This window comes from Mastomys coucha, chromosome X (genome assembly GCF_008632895.1).
Source record: "Mastomys coucha isolate ucsf_1 chromosome X, UCSF_Mcou_1, whole genome shotgun sequence".
Taxonomy (NCBI): domain Eukaryota; kingdom Metazoa; phylum Chordata; class Mammalia; order Rodentia; family Muridae; genus Mastomys; species Mastomys coucha.
The window spans coordinates 121,345,886-121,369,074 of NC_045030.1; the positions used below are offsets into that span (position 1 = coordinate 121,345,886).

Below are 23,189 nucleotides of genomic sequence, written 5' to 3' on the forward strand. Positions count from 1 at the left end.
GATATTTATAAACACCAATATATTTGTTGTAAATTTCAAACTTATTTGATGGTACATATTTCTTTAGATATAACCTCATTTATGTTAAGTCAGTATTTAAAACTCCCAATAGATATTTAACTTTCGATATAGGTATTTTTTGTTAAGTTACAGGGTTAGGAAACATCTGACAATATTTTTCAGGAGTTTATGTGTGACTGTACTTTACTCTTAGTGCCAAAGAATATTATTGAAAGAGGACATCTGTTATCTTTCAGCTTTACAGATTAAAGCTGAATGAGTTTTTGAAAATGGTGATAAATTTAAAAACAAAATCCACTTATGAACAATGTAAGTAAGTTTTACCTAGATAGATATGTACATTAGTTTCAACTTATATTATGCTGTAAAATTTTACTTTTTGAGAGTATCCAAGAATATTTTATGTTATGTGACATTTTACTTCTAGAAGATCAAAATCAAAGGCTATATTTTTATATCTTTATGGCAATTGGATTATGTGGAGAAAATTCTGTATCTAAATTTAATGTGTATTTTCAGTGTTACTTGGAGTAGAGGCCTTTTTCTATTCCACAGTCTGTCTCTGTCTACTCATCTATCTGTCTGTCTGTCTGTCTGTCTGTCTATATTTTTTCTTTTTCATTTTAAAAATATTTACTTGATTTTTTTTATCTTTTTTTACAGTTTTTTAGATATTTTCTTTATTTACATTTCAAGTGATATCTCCTTCCCGTTTCCATCTTTAAAAAATTAAAATATTCTTTTCATTGTGAGCTGGATAGACATTTATAAAACTATAATGTACTTATAGTTAATACTTTTCAAAATTGCAAAATGTTTACTGAGATGGAACCTATTGTTTATAATAGTAAAGCATTTGAGGTAGACTTTCCTCATCCTGTTCATATATATTACTTATATGAATAGTTAATACCTAAGAGTTGTTTCTCAACTATTTTAATGGAAAAATTAATGTTCAATGTAAGTTTAGATTATATATAATCTAATATATAAATATATACTTATATATATTATACTTGATATCTAGTAATATATGTATATATTACCAGGGATCAAATCTAGAAAATTATATCTCTTACTAGGAAATGATGTCTATTATATGAATATTCTAATACTGAGCTGCACCTAAAATAAGTGATTTTTATTAGCTAGTAAATAAAGGATATAATATCCAATATGTGTCTTTTTCAGGATGTTTTGAAATAAACTGCAAAACAAATTCATTAACTTTATTGACTTTTTTTCTAAGTTTGTGCAACAACAAATGTTTCCTGGTATAACGAAAATAATCTTGTAGAGGTCATCATATTGAAAATCATACTCCTTAAAAGTTTTTTAATATTCCTTGTTTATCTTCTCAGCTAATAGATATTTATTCTTTATCATTTGATTATTGGGGTTGTATTTGGTAGTTGATTTACTTTTTTTAATTTCCTTTTGTAGATTAGAGTGATTAGAATTTTAGGCTCATATGAATTTTTCAATTGTAAGATTTTTTTGAGATTTTTAATTGGATATTTTATTTATTTACATTTCAAATGTTACCCCCTTTCCCCATTTCCCACTGAAAGCCCCCTATCCTATCCTATCCCCCTCCAAGCTAGTTCAATGAGGATGCTCCCCTACTCATTTATTTACTCCTGGGTCACTGCCCTAACATTCTTCTACACTGGAGCATCAAGCCTTCACAGGACCAAGGCCCTCCCCTTCCATTGATGCCAGATAAGGCACTTTCACCTCCTTCAGTCCTTCTCCTAACTCCTCCATTGGAGTCCCAGTGCTCAGATGAAATTTTTTATTTCTACTTTTTTTTCTTCTCTGCCTAGAGAGTCTTCCCCCTTCCCCCTCCCTCCTTCTTTCAAAAGGTGATGGTCTAGATAATTTTGCATTTCCTTTTAATCCTTTCTTTATACACAGTCAAATTTGCTATTCTAAAACTTCATCCAATTTTATAATACTTTTTGTTTTGTTTCAACATTCTTAATTTATATCTTTTACCCAACATATGGTTCAAATCTGATTATTCATTATCTGCATATTTATTTTCTGATTATCTTACCATTGATTTCTCATTTAATTTCATTATGAACAGAAAACTATTAACACATAGCCTTTTAAATATATAGAGATATACTTGTTTGCCCATAACATCAGCATTGTTGTTAGTGTTTTTAGCTGCTGTTGATAAAATGATTTGTGGTACTTGTTTGGGGTATACAGTTCTGTGTCAACTTTATCCTCATGGCTCCTTCTGCTATCATATGATCTCTCCTGACTGAGAATAAATACTGTAGAGAAAAATTTTCATATGAAAACCTCTTGTCTCCTCTACCCTGCTCAGCATTCACTTCAAGTAATTGATATTTTCCTTCAGAGGAAATGTATACTTACAAGGAAAAGTGAAAAAGAAAAAAGAAAGAAAGAAAACTTGTGACAATAGTGGGACTCCAGGGAAGAAATACTCATTGGTTGGTTCTTTGTGTCATAGCCACTGTGTCCCATTGTTCTTCAAAACAATTTAGGATATTATTATTTCAGTGCTGTCTTTGGTTGTTTCCTTGTTTTTTTTGCTTAAACATGAGGCTTGCTCTGCAGGAGGGAATTTCATGACCAGCACTATTGTGTTGGTCAGAACTGTTGGTTTGGAGGACCTAGGTCCTGTTATGGAACTTATTAGTGTTACCTCTTGAAATGTCCTGTCGAAGTACTTTCTAAATATTTGTTTATGGCTATAGTCCTGTGCCTCTTCCAAACTTAATTATAGATATTAATTCTTCATCACTTGATTTTACCCCTCTTCTTTCCTTTCAGGTATCTTCTGCAATTCTTCCACTTAATAATTTTTTTTAAGTTAGACTAATATAGTAGGCTTTGGCATGCCTTTTTATACCCTCACCCTTTTCTAACTGTAATTTCTCCTATATACTAACACCCCTCCTTACTTTAGATTTTCCACTCCCAGTATTCCACTTCACCAATTTCATTTTACCTTTAATCTACCTTTTTCACTTCTCTGAACCTCTGCTTCGCTACAGGGCCCATTTCTACTTTTCTGGATTCCATTCATGCTCTAAGTTAAATACATAAAAGACTTGAAGCTAAAATTTACATATGAGAGAGACAATAGGCATTTGTAGAAGTTAGTTATCTCACTCAGTAGTTTTTGCTCCTTCCATTTATTTGCCTACAGAGTCCATCATTTCATGTCTCATCATAGCTGAGTAATTTTTCACTGTGTATGAGTGTCACAATTTTCTTAGAAATTTATCAGTCACTGGACAACAAGGTTGATTTCATTTCGTATCTATTATGAATAAAGCAGCATTTAACACGAATGTGTAACTAGATTAAGTAAAATCTATTTTGGGTTTTGGTTTGTGATTTGAGAATTTTCCAGACTTATTTTTTAGTGTATGTGTGATAGTTTACACTCCTACCAAGAACATGTAAGAGATTTTTTTTTTATGTGTGTGTGTACTTTTCTACATAGCCCTGGCTGTCCTGGAACTCACTCTGTAGACCAGGCTGGCCTCAAACTCAGAAATCTGCCTGCCTCTGCCTCCCAAGTGCTACAATTAAAGGCATGCACCACCACTGCCCAGCTGTAAGCGTTCTACTTCTATTGTCATTTGTACTCATGATGATGACCATTCTGACTTGTGTGAAGCAGAATAGTAAAGCATAATTTGATAAATAATGTACTACCTAAAGTGTTTCCAAGAAAATTGCAATTCTTCTTTTAGGAATTTTTTGTTTGGTTCTACATAGTCTCAGTCTACTCATTTACAGCAAAGGAAACTGTGGTGCTTTATGTTTTTATGAGACCCAGTTTCTTTATTGTTTGTTTTATTTCTTACACTAATGGAGTCAAAGTCTTTACTTATACCTATAAATTGTAAAATATGAGTTGTTTTTCCACTTTCAGTGTCAGAGAACTAGGCCTTATGTTGAGCTCCTTGATATTAAGTTTGATGTGTCTATGCATTTAAAAATTCATTCATGTCTTTAAGATTTCCCAATTTCACAAATTGCCCCTTCTAAATCATGATATTATGAGTGTGATAGAATTTCATTTATTTCTGTTATAATGTCTCACCTTTTGTTTCTTATTTCATTGATTTACATGTTTTCTCTTTTGTTAATTTGCCTAAACTTTTATCAGTTGTAGTTTTGTTTGTTTGTTTGTTTAATCAAATTTATACAAACTAAGTGTTTCTGTAACATTGAGTGGTAGGCAAGATTGTGGAGGCATATTCTTTATTAATGAATTATGAGTGTTCAGTTTACTGTGGGTAGTACCAACCTTGTACAAGTGATTCTGAATTGTATGAAGGTGCAACCTCAGTTTCAGTAGAAGCTCCTAGACTAAAGTGGTCTTGTGCAGTTGAGACTTGGCACCACTTGGCAGTGGTAGTAACATGATGGAAAGTCTACCATAGGCTACTCTTGAAGGTCCAGTCTAGTTGCAGTGGAGCACTTAGGAAATACCAGAAAAATGAGGTACCCACCTAGTGCAGAGTGAGTGTTGGAGTGGAATCACCCTCACCCTAAAAGACAAGACTTGTTTGCTGTTGATAACAGAGTTAAAGAAATGGATATTTGTAAGTCTTTTGGAAGCCAGAAGATCATAAGTGAATGCATAATTCTTCACATTTTATACTGTTAAACTTTGGTTTTGCTTCTGACTGTGACTATGTCATAATTCCCTGTTTGAATGTGGAGGAATTTAACTCTATGTTGATTTTAAAGGAGCCCAATGTTAGCAAACTTTGAAGCTTTAGAGAAATTTGTAGAGTTTACAGTGATTTAGGATATTTTAAAGAGGGTGAGCTTCTTGGGTCTTTTAATTTTAATGATTATGACTGTAAAAAATTCCTGTGAGACCTTGGAGATAAATAAGAAAGGAAAGAGTGTAGTTTAATATTGATGTGTCTCTGTATCAAGTTCACAGTAGTTGAATTGTGCCTTGTTGGATTTTTTTCAACTTGATACAAACATACACATTTATGGGAAGAGAAAAATTAATACAAAATAGATAAAATGCCTCTGTAAAACTGATAAACTGCTGTTCACTATAATAGTACTTTTACCATTGACCTTTATTCCATATTCTGATATAGGCCTTAAATATTCATTCTAGTTAACTATGCCCATCTAGATCTAAGGTTTTCTCATCTTAAGAATAGAAATGTCCTAATATGTCCAGGCTGCTCTGGTACCTGTATATGTACAGTGTTGAAAGATAATGTAATCAAACAAAATTATGTAAACTTTCACTATTAGAACTCTTAAATTTACCAAGTCTTCAGCACAGTATATCTATGCTGCAACATCTTTATGATTAGTATTGCCATCTGATATTTTAAATTGAGAATCTGTGCTACTTGTTACTTGGGGCATAAGAATTGACTATGAGACTCCTGCACTTTACCTAGTTTGGATCCCAGGGCAATTTAACCCTCTAGTCCTCTCAGCACTATAGCTTCTCTGTTTTAACCCTAAGGAAACACTTGCAAAAATATTTGGCCTCAATGATGCTGATTTCTTCTTAAGCACAGCAACCTAAGACCAATATTAATTGTTACAGCAAATCAAAAATTTCACCTTAGTTGTTCATGTGGTCCAAGTTTTATAATAAAAGTTTAGTGAGGCATGGGTACCAAACTAGTAATTGTTATTCCTTCTTGGCTTATGCATAAGTTTCTAAGAGTCTTGGTTTCTGCCTTGATTCTATACTGGTTTCACATTGTGGTGTGGAATGAGGTATGCACTGTAAGATTAAACAAACCTTTTTCTCTCAAAATTTGTTCATTTCTATTTTATTAATTTCAGACATGATTTTGATAATATCCTCCCAACTACTCTTTGGGGCTATGATTTATTCCTGGTTTTCCATGACTTTTGGTTGTCATTCAGTCATTGGTTTGGGTTTTTTTTTCCCTTGGTTTTTCGAGACAGGGTTTCTCGGTCCTGAAACTCACTCTGTAGAGCAGTCTGGCCTCAAACTCAGAAATCTGCCTTCTTCTGCCTCCCAAGTGCTGGGATTAAAGGTGTGCATCACCATTGACTGGCCAGTCATTGATTTTTTTAAGTCTCAAATGTTCTTCAGACTTTTCTTTTAGGATTGTCTTCATTGTGTTCCATAGAAAATTTCATGTTGCTTTTTGTTTTGATTCAAATATAGGATTTTTTATTTCATTATTTATATCTTCCTCAGAGTATTATTCAATAGTTTCTTGTTTTATCTCCATGAATTTATATAGTTTCTGTTGCTCTTGATATCTAGCTGTATTCCACTGTGATCAGATAAAATACAGAACATTTTTTAAATTTTCCTGTATTTTGTGAATTTCTTTTTGTTCTAATATGTGATTTATTTTGGAGAATGTTCCATGGACTGATGTGTATTATTTAGTGCTTAGGTGGAATTTTCCTTCATCCATTTGGTTTAGGTTATTATTTAATTTAATGATTCTATTGCGTTAATAAAATCATGCACTGTTGAGGTTCATCTATGATTTTAGTTTTAATGTGTGATTTTTAAAAATGAAATTGAGAACACCTATGTTTGGTATGTGTATGCTTATAATTGTTACACCCTCCTGGAGTGTTCCTTTTATGAGTATGAATTAACTTTTGTATTCTGTTTATTTTTTATTTGAAGTATATTTTTGCCATACTATAGTAATTATACCTACTTATCTCCTTATTATGTTAACTATTATTGATAGTAAGGATTGTTTCTTTGACTCAACAAAAATGTTTTTCAACATTTTCCTACTCTTTGTATTTTTATTATAGAACCTACATGTACACTAATATTCAATTGTTACTGAAGTATGTACATTCATTCCTGTCATTTTGTTAATTGTGTGGTGTTTGATAAGACCTCCTGATTAATTGTACTGGTGTTGTTTATTTATTTCCTGTGACCTCTTAGATGTACTTATCCCATTCTTCAGACTAAAGTATTCCTTCTATTATTCTTTGAATTATTCTGAATTTTCTTGTTATTTCATCTTTTTAACTAGTATTTAAAAATTCAGAGTTAGTTGCTTATGTGGGAGTGTGGGACTAAGGCTGATAGCCTAGAGACTACTTACCTTTCAGAACAGCATCTAGGGAGGTGTGGACTAGAATGTCATGGACTGGGGACTACTTTTGTGTTAGGCATCAGAAGCTGTGGATTTCAGGAGAGTTTCAGCCCACCTTTCAGAGCTTGAAGACTCTTACCTGTTTGTGCTGAGAGCTGAGCAGAAGTCTTCCTGTGGTTATGTCTTTAAAGTTTTAGGGTAAAACTAATGATATATTTCAATAACGAATAGTTTAATTTTTTAAAAATATCATGACATTGAAATCCAGGCCTTTTCCTAAATCTATTTGTTTAATGTATCATTCTATGTGTATTCTGAAGAAGTTTTCTATGCATGTGCACAAATGTCTCCAACAAATATTACCAATGTAAAACTTCTTTTAGTTGTTAAATGTGGTTTTAAGTATAGAGGACATAATTCTATAAAGTTATAAAATTTTATTTAATAATTTAGTTATTACTATATGCTTAATCTAGGACATTATTGTATTTTGACAACCTTTACCCTCTATTTTGAAAGTGTAGATAGTTGAAATATAATTATTAATAGTTCTGTAGGTTCTCTGAAGGTTTTCATCAATATGACCAATTCCACTATGAACATTTTGATAATTTTTTGTTGATACAAATCTAAAAAATTAATAGTAGATGGTAGAGACATGGCCAAGTGATAGAATGCTTTTATGGCATGCAAAAAGCCTGGTACTTGATTGCTATCAGTGTAAAAGGAAAAAAGGAAATTTAGACTTTTTTCATTGCTGTGAAGAGACACTATGACCAAGGCAACTATTATAGAGGGCAGTATTTTGCTAGGGCTGGCATATAGGTTCAGAGATTCAGTCGATTATTATTATAGCAAGAAGCAGAGCAATGTCCAGGAAGGTATGATGGTGGAGGACCTGAGAGTGCTACATCTTGTTCCAAAGGCAAATAGGAGAAGACTGTCTCCATGTGACTAGGAGGAGGATTTCAAATTCCACACCCACAGTGACATACTTCAACAAGGCACACTTATTCCAACAAGGCAATACTTACTAGTAATGCAACCCCTAGGCCAAACATATTCAAACCACCACAGTATGCATGTTTCATTATATAGTTACAAAGGACTCCAAAATATGATACTTTCAGCTTAGAGGTACATTATCAGAATTCCAGGTCCACACATACCTTTCCATTTCTGTTCAAAAGTTGAACCACTGACCAATGTGTAATCTCCGAAATTTTCACATCAACTATAACCAAAGTCCAATCATTGAGAGAAAAAATTGTGCAAGTCAGCACTTGATATGGTTTAGCATTTTATTTGCTCATGTTCTAAATATGGTAAAAGTATAGATATATATTCATACTTCCCTTATTATTAGAAAATATGGGTAATTTTTCTTTAATTGGAAATAACATTTTCTCATCTAGCTTCTGACTGTGATATATTTTACTGATTTTATACTTCATATATGATCTTATAATATCCTATGAATTGGTTTATTTTATGTTATCTAAAATTTACACATGTGTAGTATCAGTAATTGAAATGCAGTACAAATGCTAGCAGGCAATGCAAATACAATAATGAGTAAAGCAACTTTGTGATATAGAGGTCTGTGAAAGAGAAAGTTGTAAGTAGGTATACATTTTATGTGTCTTAAATACTATTGATAATAGGGAAAAGAATAAAGCAATAAGAATTAGGAGTTTATGTATTCTAATCATTCAGAGATACATTCTTTGGAGATGACATTTGGGTTGAGTTCTGAAAGATAATAACAAGAAACTGGAGGAAAAGGCCATGAAAATATTCTGATACAGACATAGCATATACTAAAATGCAGAAAGATAAATGTATGTACAGCAGTCACAGAAGACTTGGACTAATGTAGCAGTAGTGTGTTGTATTAAGTAAAAGATGGTGGTATCTGTAATCACTGAAGTAGAAAACAAGGGAGTAATAATAAGTCCTTTTCAAGGTTAAAATAATTATTTGATCTTTCATATAATTTAATTTAAGAGGATTAATTTTGTTATACTTGCAATCATATCCTACTAGATGTTGCTTAGGAAAAATGTACAATTAATGATACTTAAGGAAAACATATTTGTTTGCTTCGCAGAATATAGACCAGAGAATGCAGGGGCACTGTTTTTCATTCTTCTTTTGTTACAATGATATATTGTCTTATATTAAGAATTCAGATAAAAAAGAATGAAAAAGTTGTTTGTAGACTAATAGTAATTCTTTTATCTTATATGTGGTACATGAAATGATATGAGGGCTAAAAGATGACACCAAGTGTTTGGCAAGCTATAGGAAAATCAAATATCATTTGAAAAATTTGAGGCTAGTCTAAGAAAAGAAAATCTAGGGATGTAATAAAAGGTCAATTTGACTACGATGTATGAAAGTGGTGATAGTGAGCTAGTAGATAAAAACATTGCAACTCACGGTTTTGGGGTATACTTAAGAAAGTGAGTAGTGTCATATAATATTCAGAGTTGTGAATCTTCAAAGTTGCAGATGAAAATTATATTACATAATGAACAATTAGAGGAATATTGCTCTAAAACAAAAAGTCATACTTTTGTGTGGAATTCTACTCTTGGTAGAATCTGAAAAAGTAATTGAGTCAGAATAATAATTGAAATAAATATTAAAGAGAAACAAGATCTAATTCAATAACAGAAAATAGTACATTTTATACTTTTGTGTAGATAAACCTCAAAATGTTAAGAAGGCAAAGACTTAAAATTCAGGAGACAGTATGATATATGATACTATTTTTCTGAATTTTTAGGTAAGACAACCATAGAGATAAAAACTAAAATTATGTTGCTTAGGTGTGATGGAAGAAAGGGAGGTTACCTGTGAATGACGGTCAAATATCTGAGATTATGAAAATGTTATAAACCTGCAATGAATTAGTTCTAGAAATTACCTAGAAAAACGTAATTAACATACTCATTGAAATTATTATTAAAATTATCCTTTCATTGATACTGATTACTACTGCTTTCTGACTTGTCTGTTTAGAGAAAGCCAGATCCTATGAATGCAGGTTTGAGCCTATAAGCTCTGTTTTCTATTTTCCACTTAAAAAGGAACTAGGAAATTGCATGTTTTTCAGATGTGATTTCCAATCAATAGCTGACACTGCAGAATAAATGAAAATGCAGGGTTTTGAAAAGTGAATGCCATTTTATGACTATCAAAGAATATTTAAAAGATGATTTACTCTTTAGAAAAAAAGGGAAGCTGGGCAGTGGTAGCACACGCCTTTAATCCCAGCACTTGGGAGGCAGAGGCAGGTGAATTTTTTAGTTCAAGGCCAGCCTGGTCTACAGAGTGAGTTCCAGGACAGCCAGAGCTACATAGAGAAACCCTGTCTCGAAAAAAAAGAAGGGATCTGCTTCCTAACAGTCCTTGCATTTTGAAAGCATCTTCTGCTCAATTAAGAGTAGATCAATAGGTAAAAATTATATTTTTGCCTAATTGGTAAAGTATAAAAATATAATTTTATTATCTAAAGTCTATAGATTATCTTGGGAACAATTTCATATATTTAAAGTGTTTATTTTCCCCTTAGAATAATATGCAAAAAGATAACTAAAGGAGGTTTCATAATTGCTTACTAAATTTTCACTGATTATATTTCACCTGGATTATAAATTTCATCTGGATTATAATTATTTGAAATTCAACAATGACATTGAACAAAATTTGCATTATGTACCCAAACAGGTGTTTGCAGATGGAGAATAATGTTATACCTTTAAATTCAAACATGAATGCTAATTTTGTATCAAATTTGAATTTGGAGAATGATATCGTTATCAGAAATCCAGAAAATTGTGAATTAGCTCGACGTTGGTTTCTTGCAATGCAGAAAGGTATAGTCAAAATTTCACAAGTGGAATTTTCTATTCCTTCTAGTTTATATAAATCCCTTACCAGTCCAAATAAGAATTTAATTGAAACAATCATGAAAGAATGTGGAAGATTCAATATTTACTTTTCAAAAAAAAAATCAAGTCTTCAAAAAGTTGTTATTAGGGGCCCTTCAGACAATGTTGAAAAGGCAAAGAAAAAGTTTCTTCAATTAGTGGAAGAAGAGAAAGCCATGAATTATTCTGTAACAGTCCCTGTCAAGTCAAAATATCATCAGTTTCTCAAGAATAAGAATGGTGGCAATCTTCCTGATACATGTGTAAAACTGGGGGCACGTGCTGTTTTCCCTACTCTTAAAAATAAGAATCAGGATTTGGTAACAATCATAGGGAAAGAAGAAGCTGTTAAGGAAGTACAAAAAGTACTAGATGATTTGTTGAAAGATTTAGAGTATGTGGTGGAGGATAGCATACTGATAAATAGAAAGTTTCACCATTATTTTGTCATGCGAAGGGACCAGCTTATAAGAGAAATGAGTGAAGTCTTTGCTGGTATGATTATTAACTTCACATATGAAGGAAAACAGAGCATTAGAGTTACAATGAAAGGAGAAAAGGCTTGTGTTGAAGCAGCAAAGAAACATATCCAACAGATTTTCGAGCCCTTGGGTTCCCATGTTACAACACAGTATGTTATTCCTGAAAGGTACTATACATTTTTCATGGGACCACTGTGTTCCAAAGTCCAGCAAATTGCTAGAGATTTCAAAGTTCAACTCACATTTCCAGACAAAGAAAAGCCAACTATGTATGTACATTCAGTGGTTCAAGAAACTGAGAAAGAAAAGTGGGGAAAGAGCCCTAAAGAACTTGTTTTTAGTAACCAAAGGAAAAATAAAACCATACTTATCTCAGGTCAATTGGAAAATTGCAAAGCCGCCATGGGAGCTCTTGAGTATCTAATTCCCTTCACTGCTGAAGTCCAGGTGCCCTCTCACCTATATCCTTACATCATTGGTCACAAAGGAAGTGGGATAAAGAAGATAATGAGTGAATTTGATGTTCATACTCAAGTGTCACAACCTGGGGGGAATTCTGATACCATATACATAATGGGTCTTGCTGCAAAGGTGAAACAAGCCAAGATTAAATTAGAGAAGCAAATTAATGATTTACAAACAGAAATGGAAGATCGAGCACTAAGAAACTTTAAGTTATTGTTTACTCTAGATGCAAAATACCATTCCACAATCACTGGTCATAAGGGCTTGTTTATTGCTCAGATTTGCAGAGAGCATGATGTTAATATCTATTTTCCAAAGAAAGCAAACCGTGAGATACAAGACCAAATCACAATTACAGGATATAGAAAGAATACTTTAGCTGCTAAAGATGCAATAATGAAAATGTTACATAAGATAGAAAAAACAGTCTCTAAAGAAATCCAAATAAACCACCAGGTTCGTGATAATATTTTTGGAATTGGTGGAAAATTAATCCATAAAATGAATGAACAATTCCAAGTAGACATCCGTTTACCTCCAAAAGGATCCTGGAATACTAACATAACTGTGATTGGACTCCTTGAAAATGTTCAGGAAGCAATTGACCACATCCTTGATCTTGAGAAGTACTACCTTTCAGCTCTCATAAAGTATGACTCTCAACTGGAGAATCTTAAGAATACCTGTCTTTACAAGATAACCATGGAATCACCTAAGTGTTCTGGGAAAAAAGATGGTCCACATAGTGCAAAGTGCAACCCAAATTCCTCAAGTGATGATTCTGAAGATTTCTTCAAATTGAGACAACAAACACCTCCTAAGACTCAACCTTGGAGACCATAATGAAAAAAATTATTTAAAAATTAATAAAAATTGATCCAACCTGGTATGTGAAAGTACTGTGAAAAAAAATATTTGACTTATGTAGCTAATAGACTGTAAGCATATTTTTACACATTTATAGATATATATACTTTTTGCTCCCAAAATTTGTCACAGTGTTATATCACATGCTTCCACTTAAATGTATGTAATATATATCTACTTGTTTTTTGTTTGTACTGTAGACTTATTCTTATAACTGCTTTCATAGCACACGAATTCATTATTTTTAAAACATACTCTATTTATATATTATACATATACTACAGACTTGCTAACTTTTATGGTGTATCAGTACTTTTCAGTTTTATTATGAAGCTCAGCAACTGTCACAAAGTAGCTATATCTTTATTTTTATCTAAGCAATACATAGTTAACTTCATAAAGCCATAATCTAATTGTGCTCTTTTTGTTTCTTGTTTCTTATCTTATTTGTATTACTCCTTATTCTTTAACTCACTGACTGGTCAGTATTATAAGGCATGCATGCCAGAATTCTGAACAACTCCACTTGTATATCTGAAAGCTGATACACACCATGAACTTAGCTGTACCTTCCCTTATACCTGCATAACAGCTACATACCCTCTGTGCCATTAAGCTTATCTCATCCTCCCACATATATTTAAACTAAGATAATTAACTATGAATGGAAGATAGAAAGATTTTTTTCTAACAAATGTGATGACTGGATCATAGTGAGGGGATTGTTTCTTGAATAGTGTCTTAGCATTTTTACATCTGAAATTGCCTTTCTAAAATACCATAAACAATCTTTAGTACCACCCAGAATTTTCTAACTCTAGATTTTATTTTATTTTGGTTTTTTTCTATGCTATTTTTAGTGTAAAATCTTATACAAAAGCAAAAATTCTGTTACATTCACTTACCTCTGCCTACCAGAGTGAGCATTCTTATAAACATTTTTGAAAATAAACAACCAGGGTAATATTCTTATAAAAAAGTAGGCATGACCAGTGATTTTAGAAGTGATGATAATAAATTAATATATTAAGCATTTTGTTTGATTGTTTTTTATTGTTGAGACTGGCTCTCATGTCATCCAGTTCTAGATCAAACTCCTGATCCTCTTAGTTCTTCTTTTGAAGTAATGGACATACCACTGACTGGAAGTACATGTTGTTGAACTCATGCATAACTTCCATCTCTGTCACCATGCAATGACAGGGGTGGCCAGAGAAACAGCCTAAATCTCCACAAAATGGTTCATCCTATCTACTTGGTTACTGAACTCCTCTCCTGATGTCACTTGTTGATGAGAATTTATAGAGGGCAAACATATCTTCACATCATTTTCACATTCATAGGATTCTACCTAATAATTCTTTCCCAAAGGTCTTTCTTACCAATTTTCCAGTCATACTCCTTATAAGTTTCTGACCATTCAGACAGTAAATTTTCTATAGTACACTTAATCACAAAACAAATATACTTCCAGATAGGAAAAATGTACATCCACACATACTGCTTTATATTTTTCCCACTGTCAAGATTTCCTTTCACCAGTGCCTCTCAAGATTGTTCCAAAAAAGCGTTCCAGAAATGCTGCAGGTGTCAACTTTTGGTTGGTGTCTTATTGGATATAGATTTTGTTCCTCAGCCAACCAATCATAGGGAAAACTCCATGAGAATAAAGAGCATAACTGACTTAAGAAGGCACCAAAATATGAGTCAAAACCACAGGCATTTGGGCAACTCCTTTATGCAATTTCCTTGTGTGCTCAGGACTCCTTGGGCCTGACTGATCATTTACACACGATTTCCATCTGATAATGTGTTGCTGCAAGGTAAGTTAGCTAAGACATAGCTTATGATGGCCAATTCACATGTTATAAAAAATATCTGCCATGGGATGAAATTGAATATTAAGTTATATCTGTGACTTCATGAAATAACAGCAAAAACAATTTTAAAAACCACATAGATGAACACAACTTCATTTATAAACCTCTAGCCATTGAAAAATTCTAAAGACAAAACTACAAGTGTAGAAGACAACAGAACATTAAAAATCTGTGTTTAGTGTCTGTAACCCTCCTGGCTTGAGGGCTGATTCTTCAGACCCTGCCTGCCTCTCATAACCACACCTTTCTGTCCTCCTCCTGCTATTTGATACACCTGACTCCTGGTTCCAGTTACATTGGAAGTCCGGCCTCTACAGAGACCAAAGAAGCTGCTGATTGGGTCTATATGCTGACGAACTTGGGGGAGGGGTTTGCCTCACCTATTCTACCTGTTGACTTGTAACAAAGAGTTCATTAAATGCAAGATGACTGGGTGATCACACCTCTTGAGCACTGTCTAATTTTTAAGGTGCCCTTCACTTGGCTAAGATTAATTATGGCTAGCGAATTTTCTTCTGCCTTCATATTTCCAGAAAACCCTTATCCACTTACCACTTAGCCACTGGACAGTAACAGATGACTCCTTAATGTGGGGCTGGTTTGGAGTATAATAAAACAGATCTCTTATATGAATATTAAAAATGTATGGCGAATTACGCTGGGATTGGCCAGGATGCCAAAGTAGACGGCAGGTTTCACCGGGGCACAGCAGTTTATGCCAGGATAGTCTGAGGCCACACTGGCCCAGATATGGACGTAGCCACTTCTCATGGAGAGTAAGTGGGCTGTGGGGTTATACAGGATTAACTAACTCCAAATATATGGAGATGACCCTCTTCCTAGTAGGCTCCAGGGTGGAGAACAAATGGAATAGAAGCACCTCCCAGGAAGTGGAAGTACTTGGGGACAGAAACAGCCATGGACAGGCTATAATCCCCTGTGGCTATATGTTTTGTTTATGTATATTATCTATGTTACATGTAAGTCTTTCTTGTTTTGATGGATGAATGCTTTTGTCTTATGTCTTTGGTGTTACACATGTGGGCTGGCAAGATGGCCACGGAGGCGCCGCCCTCGAGGCCGAAAACTTTCCTTTGTTCCACCCTGGCTGCTCTGACCTGGACCGAGAGGGAGCATGCCTGACTGGGGACCGGAGCGGGAGCATGCCTAGCGGTGCGGTGCGTGGACACTTCTGGAGGCTCAGTGGGCCAGCTGTGCACAATGCGGCGGCAGGGCACAGCCAGCCTGGTGGCTGCATGTGCGAGGCTGGCGCTACCCCCTCCGCTGCCCTCATTAGTGGGGCCATGCCTGGCGTCCGGGGTGCAGTGGCGGCTAAGGGTTTCCATTGATCTGTGCCCAGAGCAGACGACTAGAGCTCAAAATCATGCAGGAGGGGACCAGCCATACTCAGACCTAACCAGAATACACAAGCATGTGCAGAGAGAGCAGGCAGCATCAGGCTAAAACTGCGTGGAGCCGAATGCGAGCTGGTTGGGGCCTGCAACTCTCTGGGTCAGTCGTGGAGTCCCACAGCAGGGCAACCGCGCTGGCAGAGCTCCCAGGCTGGGGAGCAGGATGGCCACTGCCTACTGCGGGGTGCCAGACTTCTGTGCTGCTCTTCGGTTGCCAGGACGACAGTGGAGAGCCACTGGGCTAGGTCCCGAACTGAGCACAGCCCGAGGTCATGGCATGGGCTGGTGTGTAACACTTCTCAGAGCTCGGGGCTGCCTGCTTTTCTTGTTCCCTGGGGCAGACGGCCAGCAACGGCCCCAGGGGGTCACATGGAAACTGCGCAGAGCAGAGCACAAGTAAACTGGAGCCTGTGGCTCTCTGAACAAGTCGTGGGGTCCCGCGACAAAGCGGCGGACCTGCAGAGCTGGGGCCTGAGCCAAAAGTGGGCCCGAAGAAGTGTGCATGTGCGTGTCACTTCTCAGAGCTTGGGGGCCCCAGCCCGGCCCAGCAGCAGGCCTGGCGGTGACCAAATGGGACCTAGAACCCCAGCTCTCGGCAAATTTGGCGGTTCAGTAAAGAAAGCTGACATGGTTGCCTGCGTGCACAAGTGTTGGGCTCTGCTCAGCGCCATTGTGTGCATGCGGTTTTGCAACCACTTATCACCATCTAGTGGTATGATAATAAATTACAAGCTAATATTTCTCACAATTACATAGTTTTGCTTCCAGAGTTACCCTGCCTCCTATACATGGTAAAATTGACCCAAGCAGTAAAATTGCTCAGATGTTTCTAATTTCTTCAAAAAGAGGCATTTTTATGCCTTCTTCACAGATTACAAGATACCCCAATAGACAGTTCTTTGGAAGTAAAACTCTGTTGCTTTTGGAAACAGGTAAATAAATATGGTTAACAAAAATCTAGCCAGGGGGCAGGTGCACATGCCTTTGATCACAAAACTTCATAGACAGAGATAAACAAGTTTCTAATCCTAAATTAAAGGCTGTTTTTTATAGATTATTAAAAGCTTAGTTCTTAATTCCTTATTAATCAATTAAGAAGATTTCATTTGGTTTCTAGCTAGTCTTAAAGCTATATGTTCTTATGATTATTGATTTACAAGTTATTAGACTTTGTTTTCATCATTACATCTATTACTAAAGGCTAGGTTTAAGCTGGTAACTAATAACACGTGCCATTAAAGGCCATGATTCTACCTTTCAGAGACCTGGTGCACTGTGAAAAGTTCTCACTATACACCACTGCATAACTAATAACTATAGTCCAAGGGTGGCCAACACGTGTCCACATATTATTTCATTGTAAACAAATAAGCTTGTTTCTCCTTAACTGAAAGCCCAACAAGTTATAAACAATAACTTGTCTCTAGCCCAAAAAATGGGTTGGCATTACTCTGGCACGTTGTCATCTGCTTCCTGTTTTTGAGACAGGGTTTCTCTGTGTAGCCCTGGCTATCCTGGAGCTCATTCTGTGGACCAGGCTGGCCTTGAACTTGTGGCACTCTGCCATAGACTTCCATTGTAACTAGGTAGGTACCCCACCTGACTCCAGCTAAAATCAAACTACAGGCCATACATCTAGTGGTAAAATTCTAACTGCTATTTAATTAGTAACTACTTAATTTTATACAATAGCTATGTTTTAAATTATGGGCTTAACACCAGACTTGCTAGCTATAGTTCAGAGGCAGAGAGACACTTAAAGATTTTGTGGTGTAAATATAATGTTTTTTAATATTAATTTTAAAAATATTAATTGTTTATAATTGGGTCTTACCTTCTAATAACTATAGTTATAGTTTTTTATTACATGAAAAATTAAGACAAAGGTAGTAAAAGCTAAAACAGCTGTGGCCAGTGTAGGCCTACTGCCATCTTTTTTACAAACTTATTTAAATAAAAGTAGTAAAAATTAAATTCTTTATTGATAAGAGGTTTAAATGACTGTTTCAAACAAGGTTTGTGCCCTAAAATCTGTTCTGAGTCACCCAAATAAAGTTTCTTTTTGTTACAAACAATGTTTTGTCAACGCCAAGCTTATAATTATATTCTAAGCTTATTATTGTACTAACCAGGCCTAAGAGAGTCTTCCTAATTTTGCTTATCCCTTACCTCTAAAAAATCGTTTTTTAGGTAGAAACTGAGACTTTAGAAAATAAATAAAGTCATGAAAAGTATAAAAAAATTACTATCTGGCTTGCCTAGTCCATGTAAGGTTATTGTATATTTAAGGTAGTTTTTCTTTCTACATCCTTATAATTTTAAAGATTAAAAAGAGTATGCCTTTGATATTGGCTAAAAAAACTTACATTTAATCAATTACATCTCTTTAACAAAGAGAGACCATTAATACTTCTCTCACATTCTAAATAAGGTTTAATATCTTATTATAAAGCTGTTATATATATATAATATTATATGATATATTCATGAAGATATTTTAGAAAAAATGTTTTAAAACATTTTTTCATTCATTTAAAATCTAAAAGGACATCTATTTCTTCTGCAAGCAGTTATTTTGGTTATTACAGAAATTAATTGATATTTGGCTTATTACTTAAGATTTTTAGACAAAAATTGATACTTCTCTAATGTAAACAAATTGTTTTTAATTCATACTTTTTATTTCTTATAAGCATATATGTCATATAGCAGTATATCACCTCTTTAGCCCTTTCATAGAAATTTTCATATGTAAGACACATACTTTATTTTATGTGTGTATGAGTGCACTATGGCTGTGCAGATGGCCATTAGCTATCATGTGTGTGTGTCTGCTGGGAATTGAACTCAGGGCCTTCTGCTGATCCTGCACTCTCCAGTGTAATTCACTGTGACTGTCTTCAGATGCACCAGAAGAGGTCGTCTGGTATCATTGTGGGTGGTTGTCAGCCTCCATGTGGTTGCTGAGATCCAAACTCAGGACCTTCGGAGGAGCAGTCGGTGCTCTTGCCTGCTGGGCCATCTTGCCCAACACTAAGTCACATGTTTTATTCTCATAATTTTCTCCCTGTATCTACATACATAATCAAATTGTGCGCTATAGTTTCTATTTATCAAGTATTAAAATTAAGCCTTTTCTTACATATATGGCACCCAAATATATATATATATATATATTTGAATTCTCAATTACTTATGTTATCTAGACATTTTTAAAATATGATTTTGATTTCAAAATTAATATTAAATTATACACATGTGACTATTTCTTCTCAGGCTTTCAAGTTATTATTGCTTGAACATAAATGATGTACTAATTGGTTATTGGCTATACTTTATTTCCCTATATTTGATGTTCCTTATGGAAATGACTATTACAGTCAAACATTTAAGACATGTTGTCAATAATTTATGATTCTCAAAGACAATATTTACTTAATGTGCACTTTGGACTTTTGAGAATTTTATGTTTTAATATTAAAAGGAGGGGGGAATATGCACTGCAGAATGCACTGCACTACACTACACCCCAGGAGCATCATGTTTTGCTTTTTTTGATTATGTTTAAATATTTCATTTTTTGCCTGTATTAAGGCATGCTTCGCTTTTTGCTTATGTTTAAAAGCATGTTACCTTTCACTTGTCTAGAAAAATGCATTTTGGAATGGCGTGTCACTCCACTTGTTAACACATTGTTTTTCTTAACCCCACCTTGATCTGGGGAAGGGGCTCCATTGGTGCTGGTACACAATGGCAGCCTAATACATTAATTTGTCAAGTGGATACAGACACAAAATCCATTTATAGACATTGTTTTGTGCCAAGAATATTGGTTAAACGTTTTTACTGGCCAACAAAGTTTGCTTTGGCTGAAATGGACTCCACCTTTTTCTAAGAGTCAACATTGGCTTCCCTCTATACCTAGAGGCCAAGCCTTGGGCCTAAGTGTTGCTAATTTACAACTAAAGTGCCTGAGACATCTTCAGGTTATTATTTTAAAACTTTTAAGATTTATATCAAGCAGACTCATTCTCAGAGTTCAAAGACAATCAAAATTCGCTCAGTCCCGGAGCCCTCCTTACCTAAAAAGCAGGCTCAGTCCCAGAGCCCTCCTTATCCAAGCTCAATGTCGGAGTTTCTAACATAAAAAGTTATTTATTGACAACTGAATTAAAGGCCTATTGAAAGCAAAGCTATTAAAAGGGCTCCTAGCTTGGGAGCTACTATTTCACAACCCAACTATGTGTCTACACCCAGCTGCCTATCAGCACACCAGCGCTGCTTCACATTGGCTTCAAGAAAGGTGGACTCCAGAGAGACTGTGGTAGTTCCTGGACTTTGCAAGTAATAAAGGCATATCTTGACATTATAGGCACGAACAAGGTGCACATAATAATCTGTTTCTGCAGCTAGGTCACTGGAAGTGTCAACCTAAGACAGAGGCATGTGCCAAGTGGCTGTGTTTTTTGAATAAACACATAATAAGCACAGTTTGTTTCTGTATTCCTATTTGCCATCATTTTTTCCAATGAATTTTCAAATTTTCATGATTTTTTCTACAAATTTCTTCAATTATTTCAAAAGCACATTGAAAGAACATATTGAATCTTATCACAAAATTTTTCAATTTCCTTTATCAATCACAAAACATAGGTTTTCTTTGTTTTCCTTTTTGCCACCACTTTTTTCCTAAGAATTCTTAAATTTTCATGACATTTTCTATGGATTTCTTCAATTTGCTCAAAAGCAATTTGCAAGAACATCTTGAATCTTATCAGGAATTGTTCTTATTTGCTTTTCCAATCAGATAACATAGGTCTCCTGTGTTTTCCATTTTGCCATCAATTTTTTTCCCACAAATCCTTAACTTTTAATGACATTGTCTACAGATTTCTTCAATTATCTCAAAGGCAATTTGCAAGAACATATAGAATCTTATCACAAATTGCTTCTATTTATTTTCTCAATCATAGAACATATGCTTTCTGTGTTTTCCATTATGTTGCAAAAATTTTTCCAATGAATTTTTAAGGTTTTATGATATTTTCTAAAGATTTCTTCAAATTTCTCAAAACCAATTTGCAAGAACCTCTTGAATCATATCAGAAATTATCATATATCCTTTATATGTTAAACAGCATAATTTTTGTGTGTTCTCCATTTTGCCATCATTTTTTTCCAACGAATTTTTCGATTTTCATGATATTTTCTATGGATTTCTTCATTTGTCTCGAAAGAAATTTGCAAGAACATCTTGAATTTTAACTGAAATTGTTCCTACTTGCTTTTTAAATTAAATAGCATAATTTTTGTTTGTTTTCTCTTTTGCCATCTTTTTGTTCCAAAGAATTTTCCCATTTTCATGATTTTTTTCTACACATTTCTTTTATTTTCTCAAAAGCAATTTGGAAGAACATCTTGAATCTTATCAAAAAATTTTCCAATCTCCTTGTTCCATCACAGTACATAGGTTTTTTTAGTTTTCCCCTTTGCCACCATTTTTTCCCACGAATTCTTTAATATTCATGGCATTCTCTAAGAATTTCTTCAATTTTATCAAAAGCAATTTGCAAGAACATCTTAAATCTTATAAGAAACTGTTCCAATTGTCGTTTTCAATCACATAACATAGGGTTTCTGTGTTTGCCATTTTGCCGACATTTATTCCAACAATTTTTTTTAATTTTTGTGATATTTTCTACAGATTTCTTCAATTATCTAAAAAGGAATTTGCAAGAAAATCTAGATTCTTATCACAAATTGTTTCTGTTTGCTTTTTCAATCACATAACATAGATTGTGTTTTGCATTTTGCCATCATCTTTCTCCAAAGATTTGTTCAATATTCATGATATTTTCTATGGATTTCATCTATTTCCTCAAAATCAATTTTGAAGAACATCTTGAATCTTATGACAAATTGTTCCTATTTGCTTTTTCAATCACATAACTTAGGTTTTCTGTGTTTTCCATTTTGCCCTAATTTTTCCCCAAGGAATTCTTTAATTTTTATATTTTTAGAGATTTCTTCATTATTCTCCAAAGAAATTTGCAAAAACATCTTGAATTTTAACAGAAATTGTTCCTCTTTGCTTTATAATTAAATAGCATAATTTGTTTGTGTTTTCTATTTTGCCATCTTTTTTTTCCAACGAATTTTCCCATTTTCATCATTTTTTTCTACAAATTTCTTTTATTTTCTCAAAAGCAATTTGTAAGAACATCTTGAATCTTATCACAAAATTTTCTAATCTCCTTGTTCCATCACAGTACATAGGTTTTCTTAGTTTTCCTCTTGGCCACCATTTTTTCCCACAAATTCTGTAATTTTCATGGCATTCTCTATGAATTTCTTCAATTTTCTCAAAAGCAATTTTCAAGAACATCTTAAATCTTACAAGAAATTGTTCCAATTGTCTTTCTCAATCACATAGCATAGGGTTTCTGTGTTTGCCATTTTGCCGACATTTTTTCCAACTTTTTTTTAAATTTTTTGGATATTTTCATAGATTTCTTCAATTATCTCTAAAGGAATTTGCAAGAACATCTTGATTCTTATCAGAAATTGTTTCTGTTTGCTTTTTCAATTACATTTCATAGATTGTCTGTGTTTTCCATTTGGCATCATTTTTTTCCAATGATTTTTCTAATTTTTATGATATTTTCTATGGATTTAATCTATTTCCTCAAAATCAATTTTCAAGAACATCTTGAATCTCATGACAAATTGTTCCTATTTGTTTTTTCAATCACATAACTTAGGTGTTCTGTGTTTTCCACTTTGCCCTCATTATTTCCCAAGGAATTCCTCAATTTTCATGATTTTTTTAGAGACTTCTTCATTTGTTCTAAAGAAATTTGCAAGAACATCTTGAATTTTAACAGAAATTGTTCCTCTTTGCTTTTTAGATTAAATAGCATAATTTTTGTGTGTTTTCTCTTTTGCCATCTTTTTGTTCCAATGAATTTTCCCATTTTCGTGATTTTTTTCTACAGATTTATTTATTTTCTCAAAATAAATTTGGAAGAAC

The 23,189-nt window shown here is 34.0% G+C and overlaps 2 pseudogenes across 2 annotated transcripts in view; both read left to right on the forward strand.

Moving 5' to 3' along the window:
* The first annotated feature begins 10,812 nt into the window (after positions 1-10,812).
* On the forward strand, positions 10,813-12,896 carry LOC116094340 (annotated as a pseudogene). The gene has a single exon (XR_004120057.1). The product of XR_004120057.1 is annotated as a vigilin pseudogene (transcript).
* Positions 12,897-16,528: 3,632 nt separating this feature from the next.
* The window catches only part of LOC116093398, a 140,411-nt pseudogene continuing 133,750 nt past the window's right edge, over positions 16,529-23,189 (forward strand). Inside the window, exon 1 of the transcript XR_004119707.1 lies at positions 16,529-16,771. The product of XR_004119707.1 is annotated as an ARL14 effector protein pseudogene (transcript). The remainder of the gene's footprint in view (positions 16,772-23,189) is intronic.